Here is a 20,356-nt window from a genome sequence, read left to right as displayed (position 1 = left end):
TAACACAGATGGCCTGATGAGGTGGAAAAGTTTTTCCCCCACAAGGCTTTGAGATAATGGAGCAGTCTCTTAAAAGGAAAAGGGATGTATCAGTGGTCCCCAAGATCATGCCCAGATTGAGTAATTTGGTAGGACACACAGGACTCAGAAGTTGTTTGTACTCCTACTACTCATACTTACAGTTTGTGATAGGGAAAGGACACCAATGAAATCAGCATAGAGCAAAAGATGGATAGGCAAAGTACAAGAGAATACAGTCACAAGCTTCCAGTGTGCCAGGGAAACCAGGCACACTTCCAAGTGTGTCCTCCCAGTGGGTTGACAAGAGTTGCAACATAAATGCAAAGTATTGTCAATTGGGAAAGTTCACTCAAACCTTGGAGTACAGAGTTTTTATTGGATATCGGACACAAAGGCACATAATCAAACATGATTTCTAAATCTCGGTACTCCTAGAAGGAAACAAGTATTTGCCACAATGGACACCACTTGCATGCACTACCTACACAATCTTGTATGCATCGTTCAAGACACTGCCCCCACCCAAAGCATGAACAGCCCTTTCATCAATGTGAACACTCTAAGCGCTTAAATGACAGGAACCAAGCAAAGGTCAATCACCAATGTGTACTGTTCTTGGGAATGTGCACAGTGTGATCAACCCAGTCCTGCTGTGTTAAGTCTTTCTTGTACAGAGGACAAGGGTGGGCAGGGGATGGAGTGCTGTGAAAACTGTTCCTATTGCCTGCCTGCAGCCTGTTGCCTGCAACCTGCATTTTTTTTTTTTTTTTTTCTGAGTCTCGCTCTGTCTCCCAGGTTAGAGTACCGTGGCATGATCTCAGCTGACTGCAATATCTGCCTCCTGGTTCAAGTGATTCTCCTGCCTCAGCCTGCCAAGTAGCTGGGATTACAGGTGCACACCATCACACTCAGCTAATTTTTGCATTTTTAGTAGAGATGGGGTTTTGCCATATTGGCCAGTCTGGTCTAGAACTCCTGACCTCAGGTGATCCATTCGCCTCAGTCTCCAAAAGTGCTAGGATTACAGTTGTGAGCCACTGTGCCTGGATTGCCTGCAGCCTCCTTTTATCTGGTTCTTTGTGCAAAAGCCAGCTGAACTGGAGAGAGATTCATTTTGATTTAAAATCCTTGCTCTATGAATTTAAAATAACATACTTTGGTGAATCTTTTTTTATTTACTTTTTATTTTTTAATTAGAAAGAGAGAAAGCAGAAGAAAAACCATACATGCCGGCCAGATGCCTCCAGCAGCAGCAGATGAGGCATAAAAATCTCTTACCAGTATCCCTACTGTATCTGAGTAGGGATACTGTATCTGTATCCCTAATGTATCTGAGTCATGTGGCACCAAATATGTTCCTGGTGGAAGGTATCCAAGTTACTAGCAGCAAATCCATATAGGCCTGCGACAACCTCAATTCTTGCCTTCTCAGAAGAAAGAATTCAACAGAAGGGCATAGGGCAGAAAAAAAGATTGAGACAAGTTTCAGAAGAGAAGTGAGAGTTAATCAAAAAGCTTTAGAATGGTAAGAAAAGGAAGGAAAGAAAAGAAAGAAAGGAAAACACATTTGGAAGAGGGCCAAGCAAGTGACTTGAGAAACCGAGTGCATAATGCTTTGGTGAATCTTTTTTTTTTTCTTCTTCTTCTTCTTTTTAAATTATACTTTAAGTTCTAGGGTACATGTGCACAACGTACAGGTTTATCACATATGTATACATGTGCCATGTTGGTGTGCTGTACCCATTAACACTTCAGTGAATCTTGAAAGAAATTGCTGGCATGGCTTATAAAGTGTGCCTTGCAGATGTTATGTGAAAACTTGTTTTCTTTTCCGCCAAGTTGGGGAAGGTGGGATTCCTGGTGAATCATCATATTTATTCCCTCACCCATTCTAAAACTCCAATATGTACATGAAATATCTGGGGATCTCATTAAAATACAGATTATGATTTGGTAGATTTGGAGAGGGGCCCCAAATTCTGTGATTTTAACAAGGTCCTGGGTGATGTTGGTGCCACTGGTTCATGGACCACATGATGCCCAGGGGGTGGCAACACTATGTCATGGGGGAAACCAGAGAGCAGGTTTAGTACACACTCATATTTGTACCCTCTGACATCTTCTCTTGTTCCATTCCCTTCACCTCAACCTAGTACAACTTAGAGTGTTGCAGGGCAGTAGTTTTCAAGCATTGCTGTTTGAAACTATCAAGAATTACCTGACTTTCCCAGTTAAAAGTGAAGATTCTGGATCCCCACTGTGGTCTGTGGACTGTGGTCCAATTCTGAGACAAAGCTTGCAAACATGCTTTTTTGTTGTGTTTCTAAAGTGGAACCCTCTGTGATCTGATTTAGGTAGTGGAGACCCTGGGATCTCTATATGAAGGAGGTTGGGATCATCAATGTGATGGAAGGGGGGGCATGGATGCGCTTACAGACTGTGTAGATAACAAGTTCTTGGTTTCTGATGGCTGAGTGTATTAGTCTGTTCTCACACTGCTAGTAAAGACATACCTGACGCTGGATAATTTATAAAGAAAAAACTTAAATGGACTAACAGTTCCTCATGACTGGGGAGGCCTCTCAGTCTTGAAAGGCAGAGGAAGAGAAAGGCACATCTTATATGGTGGCAGGCAAGAGAACATGTGCAGGGGAACTCCCATTTATAAATCCATCAGAACTTGTGAGACTTATTCACTACTGTGAGAACAGTATGAGGTGAACCACTCCCATGATTCAATTATCTCCACCTGGCCCCACCCTTGACACCTGGGGATTATGATAATTCAAGGTAACACTTGGGTCAGGACATGGCCAAACCATATCACTGAGATAGTATATTTGTTCAGGTGACTCTGAGGGATGTGATGGAGATTTTTGTGTGATCTAAATCCTTTTCAAGCTACCCCTTCAGTGTAGCCACTAAAGGCAGGCCGTCTGGGAACCATACTTCTGCTCACTCCAGGAAGGAGGAAGGGACCAAGAGACTCTAGACAAGCTATTTTATTCTTTTAAGCATAGTTTGTTTTATCAGTTGCCAAAGAGTAATAATGCTTACCTAGAATTTGATTTTATTTCATTTTATTTCAATTTATTTATTTTTTAGAGACAGGGTCTCACCCTCTCAACCAGGGTGGGGTTCAGTAGTGCAGTTACAGCTCACTGCAGCCTCAAACTCCTGAACTGAAATGATTCCCCCACCTTAGCCTCCCAAGGAGCTGGGACCACAGGCATGTACCACCGTACCTGGCTGTTTTTTAAAATTTTTGTGGAGATGGGGTCTTGCTACATAACCCAGTCTAGTCTCAAATTCCTGGGCTCACATAGTGCCTCAGCCTCCAAAAGTGCTGGGATTACAGACATGATCCATAGTGCCCACCAAAATTGGGATTGTATAATCCAAGAGCGCAGAGGAGACACCCAGGAAATTCTATTTGTTCTCTTTATTGGTTCTGTTATACCTAATTGGAGTACAAACTTCACATTGAAACTGATGTGAATGTGTTTGACATTTTACTCAGTCTGTTCTCTTTCTCTCCTTCAAGAATGATGCCAAGATAATTAATAGGTGGAGGTAATTGAAGCTCTGGTTTTATGGTCATGTCATGCATTCTCTCAGCAGCTTGTCTAGTGTATATAGCTGTCAAAAGTGGTGAGAAGCCTACTCTGGAGGTCTGCACTCCCAGAGTGGAAAAACCCTGTGCAGATTTCTAGTTACTAGGTTGCCTGCCCCTCCCACATTAAAGGGAGCATTGGCACAGAATCCTGAAACATAAAAGGACTTGGAAGTTCCAATCCCAGGTCTTCCTTTGCTTGTACAGAGGAAGAGACTGAGATCAGGAGAGGTTTCATGATGACATCTGACAGTAACAGACCTATCCCCTTCTCTCTCACAAAATTATTTTATCCACTGCACCATTCTTTTTCCTTACAATTAGGAACAAATTAGCTTCCTCCAAAACAGAACAGCCTGTGGAGAAATGACTTGAAGGTCAGTAATACATATTTATATTGAGTTAAGGAATAGACAAGCTGCTAAAAGGGTTGATGCTAGTTTCCTTCTGTTGACATATTTGTTAATAATTTAGGATATGTGGAAAATAAGATGCCTTCTGGAATTGATATTAGTTCTAAAGAATCATATAACAGAAGAAAAGTGAAGTAAAGCCAGGAGACCAAATGTTACATTGTGAGATTAAAATAATGCTAGATTACTATATATACCTTTAAATGGGCAAATGATTCACAGTGCAAGTATAAATAAACACCTGTATGTTGTTTTGCTTTTTACTGTGGTTTATGTTTATTGTTAGATTACAGTGGTTATGCTTTAATTGTCTAAAAACTAATACCAGTTCTCCTCTACCCAAATGAACTTTGTCTTTCAACGCAGTCAACTTGTAAGGACACATGCTTATTCCAGTGATGGTGATGCTGCTTAACATGCCTAAGTTGGCCGGGTGCGGTGGCTCATACCTGTAATCCCAGCACTTTGGGAGGCCGAGGCGGTTGGATCACAGGGTCAGGAGGTGGAGACCATCTTGGCTAACATGGTGAAAACCACTCTCTACTCAAAATACAAAGAGTTAGCCGGGCACCGTGGTGAGTGCCTGTAGTCCCAGCTACTCTGGAGGCTGAGGCAGGAGAACGGCATGAACCCGAGAGGCGGAGCTTGCAGTGAGCCAAGACCCCACCACACCACTGCACTCCAGGCTGGGTGACAGAGCAATTAAAAAAAAAAAATGCCTAAGGCAATTTCTTCAAATATTCTTATTAATGGCACACTTTTGTACAGAGTCTCGCATGTTTGGTATGACGCAAAAAATCTTTAGGAGAAAATGTGTGTCCCTATAAAGGTTATGGACGGTTGAGAAAATCATTTGGAGCAAAACAAAAGAGGAGATTACTGAGAACAAAAGAGGAGGAGATTACTGAAAACATGACGATATTTTCGAAAGTGATCCATGTGTTCTAATGGAACAGTGGGTTAATGTGATGTGAGATAAATGCTCATCTTCCAGATATCTCCCAGTGACTCTACCTTAGTTTGAATGTGAAGCAGTTTTAAAGGCAGATGTGCTCTCGACTGCATTCATCAAACATTTAGCCAGAACTCTTGGTGCAATGATGCCTCCATTGTCTCCACTAGTCAAAGATGTGTGTGGGCAGAAGCTGAGTCATGGCAAAGTTCTGTGATTGCTACCTCTGGAAGGTGGTGGTAGATGTGTCAGACTGATAATGAAGACAGGCAGGGCACGGCCTAAGATCTGCCCATTTAATCTGGTGCTCTCCTGTCTTCTTGATCTAAAGAGGAAAAGGGGAGATTTTACTCCTGAAGTCAAATCGGAGTGATGTGTGGAGACAGTTATATGCTGTTTGCCTCCTCAATGCCACTGAGCTGCAACCCTGATTTTCTATGCTTTGCTCAACATCAGAAGATAAGGCTATGGGAAAGGATGCATCATGGCAGCCATACATTGACAATGAATCCAGAGGAGAGACTTTTAGAAGCATCTGCTCTTCTGTATATTTGAGAAACTCAGCCCTTTTGAGTTGCTGGGATAAAGTAGCTTCCCAAGGTGAGAAGCAACTTGAAAGGCAGTTCTGACATCTAATAGAGAATTCTTATTATTGCATAGGTTCATTTCATATCATTCTAGAAAGTTGTAGGTACATTTCCCAGTTCAAAAGTAGAACTATCAGGAGAAAACATCAAAAAGAGAAATCCCATTTTACATTGATCAGAGATCACATGGTGTAAAATGAAGAAGCCAAGAAGTAGAAAGACACAGCCTCAACCATCTGCCTGGAGCTGATACTTCCTGCTGGCTGGGGCGTTCTGGTTTGCATGGTATATGACCTCTCTCCAAGAGTCTACACTTGTCTTCCTCACTGTATGGTGGCCTCAGAGTTCCTTTACCAGGGGACAAGAGTGAAAGCTTCAGGGTCTCTTAAGATTGAATTCCCAGACTTTGCACAGCATTTCCTCTGCCACATTCTGTTAGTCAAAGTACACAACAAGGCTATTCCCAGGTCAAGGGTATGGAAATAGACTCTGTGTCTTTATGGTGGACACAGGGAGGTGTCATTCATCAGTTATTATTAGGCAGGCAATCTGCAACATTTCTTTCTGAATTGCCTCAAAGAGAACATGACTGGCCTCTTGATTTCTGAAATCCATGTGCTAAACCCTCAAGTGGCTCCTTTTGTGACACAGTTTCTATTTATTGAAAAGCTAAATCTGGAAGAAGGAAATTATAAAGGAAGATCTATAAAAACATTTATTCTTGAATATATATGTGTGTCTATATCACAAAAACTTTACAGGCTTTTTAATTCTGCAGTTAAATTTGTTCACATGATTGTTCATTTAATTTACTTATTTAACATATTTCAATAAGTAACACATGCACATGGCAGAAAATCAAATGTACAAAAGGGAATACATGAATTGAAAAGTAAGCCTTTCTTGTATCATATCTCTTTACCCCTCAGTTTCACCATAAGAAATCATATTGCTGTGTTTGTAGAAAATTTAGATTTACATCATTTTGCTCTGTTCAAATCAAATACTCAATACCAAATAAGAAAGAGACCCATAGAGATGAGGAAGGGAGTATATTTATTTAGCTACAACAACTGTGAATTCACCAACTGACTGTACCACTTTCTGTGCCTCACAGATTAGGAACATAAATAACAGAAAGAGAAAGAAAAAATTCTGGAGATGTATACAGATAAGAATCTAGGAAGTTCCACCACAATCCATCTGCCTGACTTGCAAAATGCCTGGCAGGGAGACAGTGTAGAAGATGATTAGTTATCACTCTGGCATCCCCAGCATCTCAAATAGCCCTTTTTAAAGGACCTATAAAATATTAATAAGGTCCACGAGTTTATTTAGCTAATATGTGATGCCAATGCATTATATCACCATTAGCTTTTGTCTGCGATGTTACATGTGACTTATAAGGCAAATATGATGACTGTTAAGATTTAGGAAATAGGTATGAGTTTGGTGGAAGGCAGGAAAGATTACTGAGATGATGACAGTATTTTCAGTTAACTTCAGTAATATACTTGGTGCAGAAGCCAGATTGTGGAGAGTCGAGCAGTGGTAGTTCAAGGACAAGTCACAGACAACCCTATTAATAAGTTTATCCATGAAGGAAAGAATAATAGCTGCAGCTAGTCATCCAATTGCATAAATGATATTTTCATAGGAAAGACTTGAACATCAGCCTTACTTATTGCTACAGGCCAACTGAGCAAGCTTTCTGGAGAGTCACATATATATGCCACGCCACCTTTAGTAGAAATCTCGGGCGCCTATGATTTGGGTCAGAGATGACAAGGGAGGAGCTAAGAATCATAGATAAAATGTACTGAATGTTTGCTACATGCTAGATCCTGTCCTGTCTAATTTACACATATTATGTCATTGCATTTTCCCAGAAACCCAGCTGAGTATCATTGCTGCACCTGCCCTGCAGGCAAATAAACTGAGGTCTACAGAGGTTAAAAATTTCCTGAAAGCCAAGTAAGTAATGCATGACAAGGCTAATATCAGACCCTGAGTAGCCTGATTACAGAAGTCACCCATGGTATACACTACCCCTGTACATCAAAATATGTAGAGATATTTCACCATATCAGTCAATCTTGTTGTAGCCATACAGTCCATGGATGTAGAGTGTAGGCCTAAGTGTTCTCCTTTATCTCTCCTGTTCCCTCTTGCTTGCCTATATCATTGTAAATACAATTAACCTTCTTATCATCAGACAAAGCTCTTAAAGATTCCAGAGATTACTCAATAGTGCAACTTACTCTGAACACAACTCAGATTTGTCCAGTGCATGGTGACTGAAAAGACTAAACAAGGGAACTATGTTCTCTTCAATGAGAGAGGGATGTCTGGAGCAGAGAGAAGTCGGGTTGGTGTGATGATTAAATTTTAGAGGTCAGTCATAGTCATCATAATCAAACACCAATTTAGATATCACTGTGAAAGTATGCTGTAGATGGGATTAACATTCCCTATCACTTGACATCAGGGAGTTGACCCTCAGTACATGATGGCCTACCTTCAATCCCTAGAAGACCTTAAGAGCTGAAACAGATTTCCCAGAGTAAAGAAACACAGCCTCAAGGATTTCAAGGGTAACATAAATATCCTGAGTTTCTGGCATACTGTATACTCTACTCATTTTAGACTTGCCAGTCCTCACCATCATGTGAACCAATTCCTTACAAGTAAATCTCATGATAGATACATATAGAAAGACAGAAACCTGTATCTGCATTGTCTTTCCATCTATCACCTACCTGTCAATCTTTTGTCATCTATCTCTATTTATCGTCTACCTTTCCATGTCTATATGTCTGCTAATCTATCCATAATCCATCTATCATCTACCTATCTGTTAACCGTTTGTCATCTATCTCTTGCTATTTATCATCTACCTGTCCATGTCTATCTGTCTACTGATCTATTTATAATCTACCTATTATATACCTGTCAGTCATTTGTCATCTCTCTTTAGCTATTTATCATATACTTAGCCAACATCTACTTATCTATCTTTTGCCTACCATCCATCTTCAATCATCTATATATTATCTGTCTACCTCATTATCTATCCTGTTGGTTTTGTTTCTCTGGAAAACTCTGACCAATACTGTCAATGTGAAGAACAGACCAAGATGACTAATAGCTCACAGGTAAAACTTTATGATACCAGCTTTCTTTCACATTGACTTTAATTGATTACTCACACCCAGGTCTTCTAACTGGATTTGTTCACAGTGCTTCTTTCTTTATCTTCCGTTGCTCTTCTCTCTTTTCAGTGTTTTTCATCTTCAGTAACATCAATTTCTTTTTGTCTCCTCATGGGTTTTCTTTCTTCCTGATGTGGTTTGGCTGGGACCCCACCCAAATCTCATCTTGAATTGTTAATCACATAACTCCCATTCCCAGTTGTTGTTGGAGGGACCCACTAGGAGATAACTGAATCGTCGGGGCAGGTGTTTCCCATGCTGTTCTGGTGATAGTGAATAAGTTTCGTGAGACCTGATGGTTTAATAAAGGGGAGTTCCCCTGCACATGCTCTCTTGCCTGCCACCATGTAAGATGTGACTTTGCTCCTCATTCACCTTCTGCCATGATTGTGAGGCCTCCCTAGTCATGTGGAGCTGTAGAACTTTATAAAGTACGTAGTCTCAGGTATGTCTTTCTTGGCAGCATGACGACAGACTAATACACTTCCCTAATGTTTCATTAGCACTTTCATGTTCTTTTAAGTATTTTATCAGGTTTATCAAAATTTATATTTCCTAAAATTTTACATTTTGATTAATGAAATACATGCTCAGAAACAAAACATTGTTATAAGAATCATTACTTACCAGTCTTTTTTTCTTTTTTTTTTTTTTTTTTTTGAGACTGAGTCTTGCTCTATCGTCAGGCTCGAGTGCAATGGCACAATCTTGGCTTACTGCAAACTCCACCTCCCAGTTTCAAGCAATTCTCCTTCCTCAACCTTCCAAGTAGCTGGGACTACAGGCACATGCCACCATGCCCAGTTAATTTTTGTATTTTTAGTACAGAGGGGGTTTCACCATCTTAGCATTTCACCATGTTGGCCAGGATGGTCTGGATCTCCTGACCTGGTGATGCACCTGCCTCAGCATCCAAAAGTGCTGGGATTACAGGCAAGAGCCACTGCACCCAGCAGCAGTCATTTAAATATATCAATCAAGAAACATTGTTTCCTGTGATTCAGGAAGTAGACACATGTTTTGCTACAATGGATTCATGTGAAAATCATGTCCAATCCAGTGAAATAAATCATGCAATTAATATTTGAATGCATTTGTATATTTTTTGGCTTACCACCTGTCTCTCAACCATCTAGCCATGCATGAATACTAACAGACTTGTCTTGTTTATAATGGAAACAGCTAACCATTGTGTTATTCTAAATTTTTATTTGTATTTCCGAATTATAAACCCAAATGCTAATTTAGATTTTTGTTTAGAAAAGCAACATAGGTCTTTTATTTTATCAAATGTCATTCAGTACATTTAATAGATTTGGTGCCAGAAAAAAAAAATCTTTTTACACAAACATAGCCTTTATATGTTACAAATTAAAAGAAGTATTTGTTTACATATAATAGCAAACAACCAACTGTTTTAAACTCTACAACCATCTGACATTATTTTATGCAGTATCCTATAGCTAAGAAAATCTTCTCGCTGGGCGCGGTGGCTCACGCCTGTAATCCCAGCACTTTGGGAGGCCGAGGCAGGCGGATCACAAGGTCAGGAGATCGAGACCACGGTGAAACCCCGTCTCTACTAAAAATACAAAAAATTAGCCGGGCGCGGTGGCGGGCGCCTGTAGTTGCAGCTACTCGAGAGGCTGAGGCAGGAGAATGGCTTGAACCCGGGAGGCGGAGCTTGTAGTGAGCCGAGATCCGGCCACTGCACTCCAGCCTGGGCCACAGAGCCAGACTCTGTCTCAAAAAAAAAAAAAAAAAGAAAGAAAAAGAAAAAGAAAAGAAAATCTTCTATACATTTTTCCTATCCAGTTAGTGAATACATTTTAAGTATTAAATGGAAGAATTAGATTATTGGGAGAGAAAGAGCACATATAAAAAGATGTTAATATTTAATAATAAAAATTGAGACTATATTACAAAAGAAAGTAAGAAATTTTATTATCTCTAAGAATATTCATTTCATAAATTATTTTTCTTGATTCCTTGAACTGTTGAAATTTTCTTGATTTCCTCGCAATGATACTGCTCTGCAGATACTTGAATTATATCATATCTACAGATCCGGGGAGTGTGTAGTCGTAGCAATGAACAGCACAGGTAATTGTCCTGATTTTATATGGAATCATGAGCCTCTTAAAATTAGACTTTTCCCATTTTATGAAAAAGGAAAGAAACATCTCTACCTATAAGAATTAGGTATATCAAATATTTTACATGATATGTTCACATGTACAAAATGAGTGCTTGGAAGTAAATGTGAGAATATACAGTATGCAGTGGATGAAACATATATTTTAGTTTGAAAACTCAGCAGTGCACATTGAAAGAAAGAATCTATAAATCTAACTGCTTCACATTAGTGGAAAAAGCAGTCTGACTTATGTTACAATTTACAGGTATATACATATTTATTACTTTAAAAACTTACACAATATGTAAAGAAGAGTTTTGTTTTACACAAGTAACATTTTGATAAGTGATGTCTAAATCATTATGAATTCTCAGTTAGTTACAGCAGCAATAATGACATTTTATTGTAGGAGAGGAATATCCTAATGAATGTAGCTTAACCTGGTATTTTCATAAGTGGCTTTTCATCAGATCTGGAACTTGGATTAACAGATGATTGTGCCTACATCATACTCTTGATTCTCAGAAAACTTTCCAGTATGATATATAAAAATTATAAGAATCTGATGCAAACGTCTGAGGGCGTATCTTATGCCCATTTTCTAAGACAATACTTAAAATAAAAATTTTTAGTAGTCGTAAATCTATTCTCATGACTACCTGATTTTACTCCTCAAAATTGCCAACTTATCTCCATTACTGCATGACTTTTTGTTTTGTTTTGTTTTTTAGAGACAGTGTCTTGCTCTGTCACTCAGGCTGTAGTGCAGTGGAACAATCATAGCTCATTGAATCCTTAAATTACCAGGCTCGTGATCCCCCTACCTCAGCTTCCCAAGTAACTGAGACTACTGTGTGTGGCACCCTGCCTGGCTACTTTTCTGGATTTTTTTGTTTTGTTTCATTTTGTTTTGTTTTTTTGTACAGACAAGTTCTCACTATGTGGCTCAGGCTGATCTCAAACTCCTTGCCTCAAGGAACCCACCCACCACAGCCTCCCAAAGTGCTAGGATTACAAGCATGAGCCACTACACCCAGCCCTATTAATTTTGGAAGTCATCCACCAATTCAATCCAACCCAAATTATTTGTACCACTCCTTCCTTTTGATCATTCATTACTTTTAAGTACTAGCATTCTAACATTCAACTCTCTTTGCTTCCTCATAGTTTTGTATATTACATCCCACTTTTTTTATCCCAAGGTCTTCTCAAATAAATTGACCAGGGACTCTCATCAAACCTCTTTGCAGATGTCTCATCTTGCTCCTTTCCTTCCTGCTTCTACATTTGTCATTTATAATTTGAGACCTGCTAAAGACAAAGCCACACGTTTCTTCCAGTTCCTGTATGGGAATGTCAAAGGTCTGTGTGTCTTACTGACATGTCCTTTCCTGTAAATGCTGTACCTGGTGTTCCCATAAAATCTGGCTTCTTGCAAATTGCAATACTGGCTGCATTCATGTGTTGAGTGTGTTCTCTGGATCAGTCATTTCACTGGGTTATTGGGAAGTGTGTTTTATCTAATTTCACAGAAAAACATTTTCATCGGACAATGTTTTTTCCAACCCCCATTTTATAGATGATTGAGCTGAGGTTTATTTGAGTTAGGTGAGTGGACCCACAGTGGAAAAATTAGTTCTTCATTCTAGATAATGTCTTGTAATTTTTCCAGCTCTGACATTCAAAATTTAAGTTTTGTCATGGAAATAAAGGAACATGAATCTCCACTACAGAAGTGGCGAATAGCTTACCTTGATTGAAGAAAAATTTGCATTCTAAGCTGACCTTCCAGACTGAGGAATCCACTGACTTTCTCCAGAAAAAGTGAAGGAAGTCTGAGAAAAGTCCCCATAATCTATCATTGATTTCTTCCCCATGAGTTTGCACTGAGAACCAGGTTCCATCTCTAAAGACAAATCCTGTGGTGTTGAAACATGCTTTTCCTAAGGGAAAACTGAGTCTCATTTTCATGGGATGCTAATTTTCACGCGCAAAACAACAACAACAACAACAAAACAAAACAGAAAAACCATTTAGTGATCAAATAAATTTAGGAGTCCTGGACCTGGACTAAATAAAACTGAAATGAGTTTCATTTTTTGTTATTTGGGATTTAGTTTATTTTTTTAAAAGCCATGTGTTCCTAGAGTATCTGATGTATTCACTCCTATGTCTGAGACGGTTACATGATATGCATACATTGATGAATTTATCAAACTGTAGACCTCTTTTTTTCTTTCTTTCTTTCTTTCTTTTTTTTTTTTTTTTTTTTTTTTGATGCACCCAATCAATACCTATTAATAAATCTCAAAAGTGTTTCTCTAAGGGACTGCTTTGTTAAGACTTTTTTTTTTTTTTTAGAACACTGTGATTAATGTACAAATACCTGAAAACGACTCATAGAATCAGCCAATGGCCTCCCCTCAGTCCAAGATTGATTGGCTGTGCACCACAATCATAGGAGACTTGAGAGGAGCTTTAGAAAACATTGTTGGCAGAATGTTTTGAAATTTTTGGAAGCTGCCCAGCTTATCCTAATGCACAGCCAAGGTTAAGAAGCACTGGCTTAGTCTGAGCACAAAATTGGGTTATTGGAGTGCTGTGCAGGTGTGCTTGGGATTTGTGGGTAGACTCTTGGGAGGTGAGAGTTGGGAGGAAGAAATTAATAGAGATGAGGTAATGGGTGAAGGAGTTCCAGAGTCTGAGGAAGCATCTACGAGGGAAAAGTTAAAATCCTTCATGGACTTTAGGAGAAAGAAGAGGGTTTTGAGATCGGCATAGGAAGTATTGAAAAAGAGAAACTTAAAAAAAAAAAAAAAAAAACGAAGGGAATACACTTTCTTCCGCATATTACACTTTTGCTGTCTTCATGATATTCCCAGCTACTTGGGGACAGGTAGTAAGGGAGGTATTTAACTCCAAGTATAAACAGTTAGCAAGCATTACAATAGTTCTATCTTTGTGTAACTTATACTGCAACTATGACATGTCACTATCAATAAATATTCATTGAAGTACACAGGGAGCCCTGATTTTTAAACTCTAAATGAAGAATTGATACTAACATACATTCATTAAGAATCAGCAGCCTGCTAGTCATGGTAATTGTTAAACCAATTCCAAGCTATAGATTTTACTCCTACGAAATTGCATATCTCTAGCAGTGTGGGCAAGCCACGAATAATATGCTTTCTGTCTGCCTGGGCACTGTTATATTCATAAAAATGCGTTCAGTTTCTCTTTAATTTGTGAACTGAAGCAAGCAATCAGTAAGATTCCCTCCAACCTATTTATTCACCTGCCTTAGTAGCTACTGTGCGATGCCATTCCTCTACAAGGAAATAGATATTTATTTTCCAATCTTTAATAACTAACTGTGATTTTTTCCTCTTTTAGTGGCCTCAGCACTCTCTAATTGGGTGGGTCTATTTTGTATTCTATTATTTCACCTCTATCTCATATTTCCTCATGAAATAAAAATCACATGTTTAAGTACATTGCAAAAACTATCTGGTAAACTGTCTTTTAAAACCTTGTCTATGGATCTGGATTATTAATATATTTGAATGAGGGTGAAATGCAAAACCAATTTTTTTTTGCTTCTATGCTTTAAATCTCAAGGTCATGAATTATTTATTTTCATCCCCAAAGCATTTTTTTCCATCTATACAATGCTCAAGTCTCTCAAGGAATTTTAAGCAAAAAAGGCAGAGAGATTTGTTGTTGTTGTTTTGAAAAAGAATATTGAGTTGAAAATAACTGGATGAAGAAAGGCATTGGGAATGTTTCCATGATGTACTGTGAGCATGGGTCTGTTGGCCAAGCATTATTTAGCATATTCTACATGGGGAAATACACTTTGCATTGGGTTTTGAAAGCAAAGTTTTAAAATGTTGTTTTGCATCTGAATTCTGCCTTTCACTAGACAGCATTTGCAGCGATGCATGTCTGCAAGTCTCCCAGCGGCAATTTTCATTCACGGTTTGACACTCCAAGCCAAGTCACATTTGTTGCTGCCAAGTCAGACAACTTCGGGTGGCTTTCTGCATCTCACTATGTCTCTGTCCTGCTGATGCCATCAAATGACCAGAGTTGGGATGTCCAGACTACTTACAAGAAAGGACATGAATAAGTCTCACGCGAAGTAAGAAATAGTTAGCTTGTCTTTTTTATCATTGTTTAAAATCGTTTGCTCGGCTGGGCGCGGTGTCTCACGCCTGTAATCTCAGCACTTTGGGAGGCCAAGACGGGCAGATCACGAGGTCAGGAGGTGGAGACCATCCTGGCTAAGGCGGTGAAACCCCGTCTCTAATTAGCCGGGCGTGGTGTCGGGGCGCCTGTAGTCCCAGCTACTGTCAGGAGGCTGAGGCAGGAGAATGGCGTGAACCCGGCAGGCGGAGCTTGCAGTGATAGCACCACTGCACCCCAGCCTGGCCGACAGAGCGAGACTCCATCTCAAAAACAGACAAACAAACAAACAAACCAATCATCTGCTCTTTCCTCACCTCGCTTCTCTCTAGCTCCTCTGGATCTACAGTGCGGATGCCCAACTATTGCACTGTAATTGTTCCAGATCCCTGAGCTCTCTGCCTCCAGTGTACATTTTTCCCCAGAATTACATCAGCTTTCTTTTCCTCTTCCATTACGATTTCCATCGTAATGCTTCCATCAAGCAAACCCGTAACAAATTAAGATGGCTGGAGTAGTTACCATAAAAAAGATAATTTATTTTTCAAATTAATTATTTAAATTAATTTAAATAAATCAATAATTAGTTAATATTAATTAATTAATAATTATTGACTAATAATATTTTCAAATTAATTATTCAAATAAAAGCATGTAGCATAAACATTGATTTCATTTTTAGTGTAATTTCAGGCCATTATCTTTACAATTTGAATATGTCTTTCAAGACTTGATTTCAAGGCCATCTCCCTCATATCACCCACAGCATAGCACGCCATCCTCATGCCCCACTCTTTCTGGAGGGATTCTTTCTTATTTAGAGGTATCGCAACTTTTTTCTTAGCTTCTATTATACATTTCATTCTGCCTAGGAGAATAAGTTGCTGACATGCCCTTATTGATATAAGATACATGATGGCAACAGTGAATTGTCACATTACCTTACCATTTTCAGTAGAAACAATAATTCTTCCATGGCCGGGTTTTAAAACCTTTTGCCATAGAATACTTTTACTGAAACATTTTGTTTTAAAACCAGCTGGAACCAGTGGCTCCAACCTGTAATCCCAACATTTTGGGAAGCTGAGCTAAGAGGATCACTTGAGTCCAAGAGTTCAACATAACCCTGGACAACATATGGTGACCCTATCTCTATCAAAAAAAAAAAAATTAAAAATTAGTCAGGTTTGGGGGCACATGCCTGTGGTCCCAGCTACTTGACAGACCGATGTGAGAGGATTTCTTGAGCCCAGGAGGTAGAGGCTGCAGTGGGCTGTGATCATGCCATTGCACTCCAGCCTGGGTGACAGAGCAAGACGCTGTCTCAATAAATAAATAATGTTTTCTTTCTCCCCAACCACACTGTTCCAGCTCCCCCAAGGTGAAAGTCTGGAAGATTGGATTAAAGTTTGCATTCCCAGATATATAGATATGAATTAAAAAATATGTTGATGTTATGAAATATTTGTGTATATACTGACTTTTAAAAATGCAGTTTTTTAAGTTGCAGTTTAATAAATTTACTAAGTTTTATCCATCTGTTGCAATACAATACTTAAAGCAGAAAAAGATGTTTAGTCATAACTCACGTTTAAAAATTGTACTTGGGGCCACTATGTAAAATAAATAGACTGAGAAATGATAGAATCTCTGCAAAACAAGGATTTACAGTCTTTTCAGCAATTTGAATAGATTTTTCTTAATAAGTTAAATGATTTATCCTGTTTTCTATTTGTTTTGGTTATATGAATCATATTTGTCTATTTTTAACTTCTAAGATTATGCTGAAACTGTAAATTTGGTGACGAAAACTGTTGTCTTAATAATGTCTATTTTCCCAGAATAAAGACAAACTTGCCTGTACAAGTTTAATTTGTAAAGCACACTTTGTAACACTATGAAAAATGTCTCTCTTGAAATCAAGAACCCTATCATTTCTTTTCCATTTGACATCTGCAGAGTAAAAATAAATATTTCTTAACTTAGAGGAAGGTAAGGCTATTTTTGAAGTGAATCCACTGAAATTAATCTACTGCAATAGGCGTTATTCTCTTCATCACCCATCTGCCTTAAATATAGCGCCTGTGCTGAAAAAGCAAATGCGAAAATAGCTGCAGATTTAAATATGTGATATTGTCTCACATATAAAAGATGACTGTTATCTGTGATATAAAAGTAGCTGTTTAATACTTTTAGCAATTTTCAGTGGCTTTATTTTTTTCATAGTTCCTGTGTTTGGAATGTAATTAATAGAACGGTTTAGCTTTGTTCTTCAAAAGGTTTTCACATTCTTAGCTGCTTCAGTCATTCACTAATGATAATTGTGTTTTATTTTTATCTACATAATTATCTATTTTCTATCTAATTTATTATTTATTTATTTATTTATTTATTTATTTACAAGTTTTCCTGTCCCTAAGCTTCTAAAGTGGTAGCACATTAGGAAATATTATCCTTATTATGTATTCATCTCAATTTGAACATATCAGAATTCTGTCATGGAAGATTAAATTGTCAAGTAAAGGCCAAGCATGGTGGCTCATACCTGTTATTCTACTACTTAGGGAGGCAGAGGCAGGAGGATTACTTGAGGTTTGGAGTTTGAGACCAGCCTTACCAACATGTCAAAACCCATTATCTACTAAAAATATAAAACTTAGCTGGGTGTGGTGGTGCATGCCTGTAATCCCAGCTACTTGGGAGGCTGAGGCTTAAGAATTATTTGAACATGGGAGGCAGAGGTTGCAGTGAGCCAAGATCTCACCACTGCACTCTAGCAGAGTTGACAGAGCAAGACTCTGACTCAAAATAAATAGTCAAGAAATTGTTCCAGGTTAGAAATCTGATTCTGGTAATGTATTTAATAAAATATCCAGTATCCAAAATATTTCAACTGTATTTGCATATTATTATTATCGATACAAATGTGCCCATACATAGCACACATTTACACTGGGTTCCAGATTAAATTGCCTCTTTCAGGTGCGTTCCCCTCACCTTTTAATAGAGGGGTCATATCTCTTGTGTCTTATTGTAGATGAAATTATAAGCTCATACTTGAGGTCTCCTTGTTGGGAATAACTCAAAATCCTAAGGAAATTGAACACTCAAAAAAAGGATCCTTAGCAAGACAGTTTTACTTCCACACAGAGAGTTGCTTCTCTTTGGCCAGTTGCTGTGAGAGTACACTTGAACAAAGGGGCACGAAAGCCTTTATTCCTTATGCAAGTCCTGCCCTGTACCTTTTCCCCATTGGCTGGGATCGGGTCATACACTGTAAACTTATTCTGATTGACTAAACATTTCAAGTTTTTAAAAATAAGGTGGGCACATAAAGGAGAGAGGGGAAGGAGAAGGAGTGTCTGCAGTGAGCTAGACAGTCTTCTTTCCAAATAAGGGAAGGAATGTGAGCTAGTACTGATAATGCCTGGTACTGTGGCATGTCTGGGCATGTAACAAAGGCATAAAGGAAGAAAAAAAGGGAAAAAAGAAAAAAAGGTCGGGATGGGGGTGGTTACTCTGAATTAAAGAATAAAGGATTGATTAGGCTATTTGAAGATAAACCTTATCATATCCCATATCCTATTTGTTTCTAACATAAAGGACTGAGAGATGAAACATATGTAAAAATGGAACACTGATAGTCAAACTCCCAGATGAGGAAATCATCTTCTTAGGAATAGGAACAAGACAGGAACCCAACACAGTAGTGGTCAGGAACTGCTGTACTCTAGGTCCAGGAGCCAGGAGACACCTGGAGTGTAATCCCTGGGAAATGATGGGAGGTGCCCCAGAAGTCCAGGAGACAGAGCCCTTTCTTTCCAGAAATAAGAGAGTTTCAAGATAGCTACTGACCATTGCTCAGAGCTGGCATATCTATGAAATTGAGATCCTAGGGAAGAGAAAGGGAGCTGACACAACATCACCACCAAGAACGGAGCTGAGCAGGCTGCAGATTCAGTGAATGAACTTGTGACCATGTGACTCATGTCTCTGGGTGGGAGCTCCAACCACTGAGGATAAGACTATAGAGAAGGGTAAGGGGACAAGGAAATAGACACATGAAGACAGATGTGTATGCAAAGAAGAAAGAGAGATAGAGACAGAGACAGTGAGAGAGACACATCTTACTCACTTGAAGATCAAAATCCCAAAACACATGCACAAAGAATCAAGAAGTGGAAAATGCAGTCTTCCAAATTTAACACAAGTTTAGATTTTAAAATAGACATTAAGCCAAATTCCTTAGAATGGGGCAAACATTCTCTAGAGGAGCAGGCACCTTCAGCACAGGACCTAATGCCTCCAAAGAACAGGACCTCTAATGCCTCTGGAGACCACCAGGGAGAAGCAAATGAAAACACATGCAAGAAGAAACAGCAATCATGAAAAGAGCAAAGAAAATCATAAAACAGAGACAAGCAGGCACCAAATAAAAGCAAGTGAATATAGAAATTGCAAAATCACAACTACACAAAACAAAAAGGATATAGTAAATAATATGGTTTGGCTCTGTGTCCCCATCCAAATCTCACCTTGAATCGTAATAATCCCCACATGTCCAGGAGGAACATAGGGGGAGGTAATTAAATCATGGGGGCAAGTTTTTCCCTTGGTGTGCTCATGATAGTGAATAAGTCTCTTGAGATATGATGGTTTTATACATAGGAGTCCCCTGCACACACTCTTTTGCTTCCCACCATGACAGATGTCCGTTTGCTTTTCATCTTCCACCATGATTGTGAGGTCTCCCCAGCCATGTGGAACTGTGAGTCCATTAAACAACTTTCCCATATAAATTACCCTGTCTTGGGTATGTCTTTATCAGCAGCATGAGAACAGACCAACATGGCAATGGAGATAAAATATAATACTGAAAAGTACAGACTCTACAATCAAAGAGAACACTGAAAAATAATATAGAGGAGGTGCACCAAAATAAAAGTTAATATGAATACATGAAGAGTCATTAGGAGATATGTTTATGGACATGGAGATGAGAGAGAAAACTAAGGTAACAATGGTTGGAAAGAAAATCGATGAAAATATTCTTAAAATAAGGAAACATATGAGCTCTCACATTGAAATACATCACTTGAGTACCAAATAACGTGATCAGTAATTTCACAGATTAATATAAAACTAAAGAATATTAAGAATGAACACAAAGTGAAGTACCTCCCCAAGATATTTAAAGAAGAGCAGATTACAAGAGAAACACTGTTAGTCTGTT

This window comes from Macaca mulatta, chromosome Y (genome assembly GCF_049350105.2).
Source record: "Macaca mulatta isolate MMU2019108-1 chromosome Y, T2T-MMU8v2.0, whole genome shotgun sequence".
Classification (NCBI taxonomy): Eukaryota; Metazoa; Chordata; class Mammalia; order Primates; family Cercopithecidae; genus Macaca; species Macaca mulatta.
Note: the sequence above shows the minus strand (reverse complement) of the source record.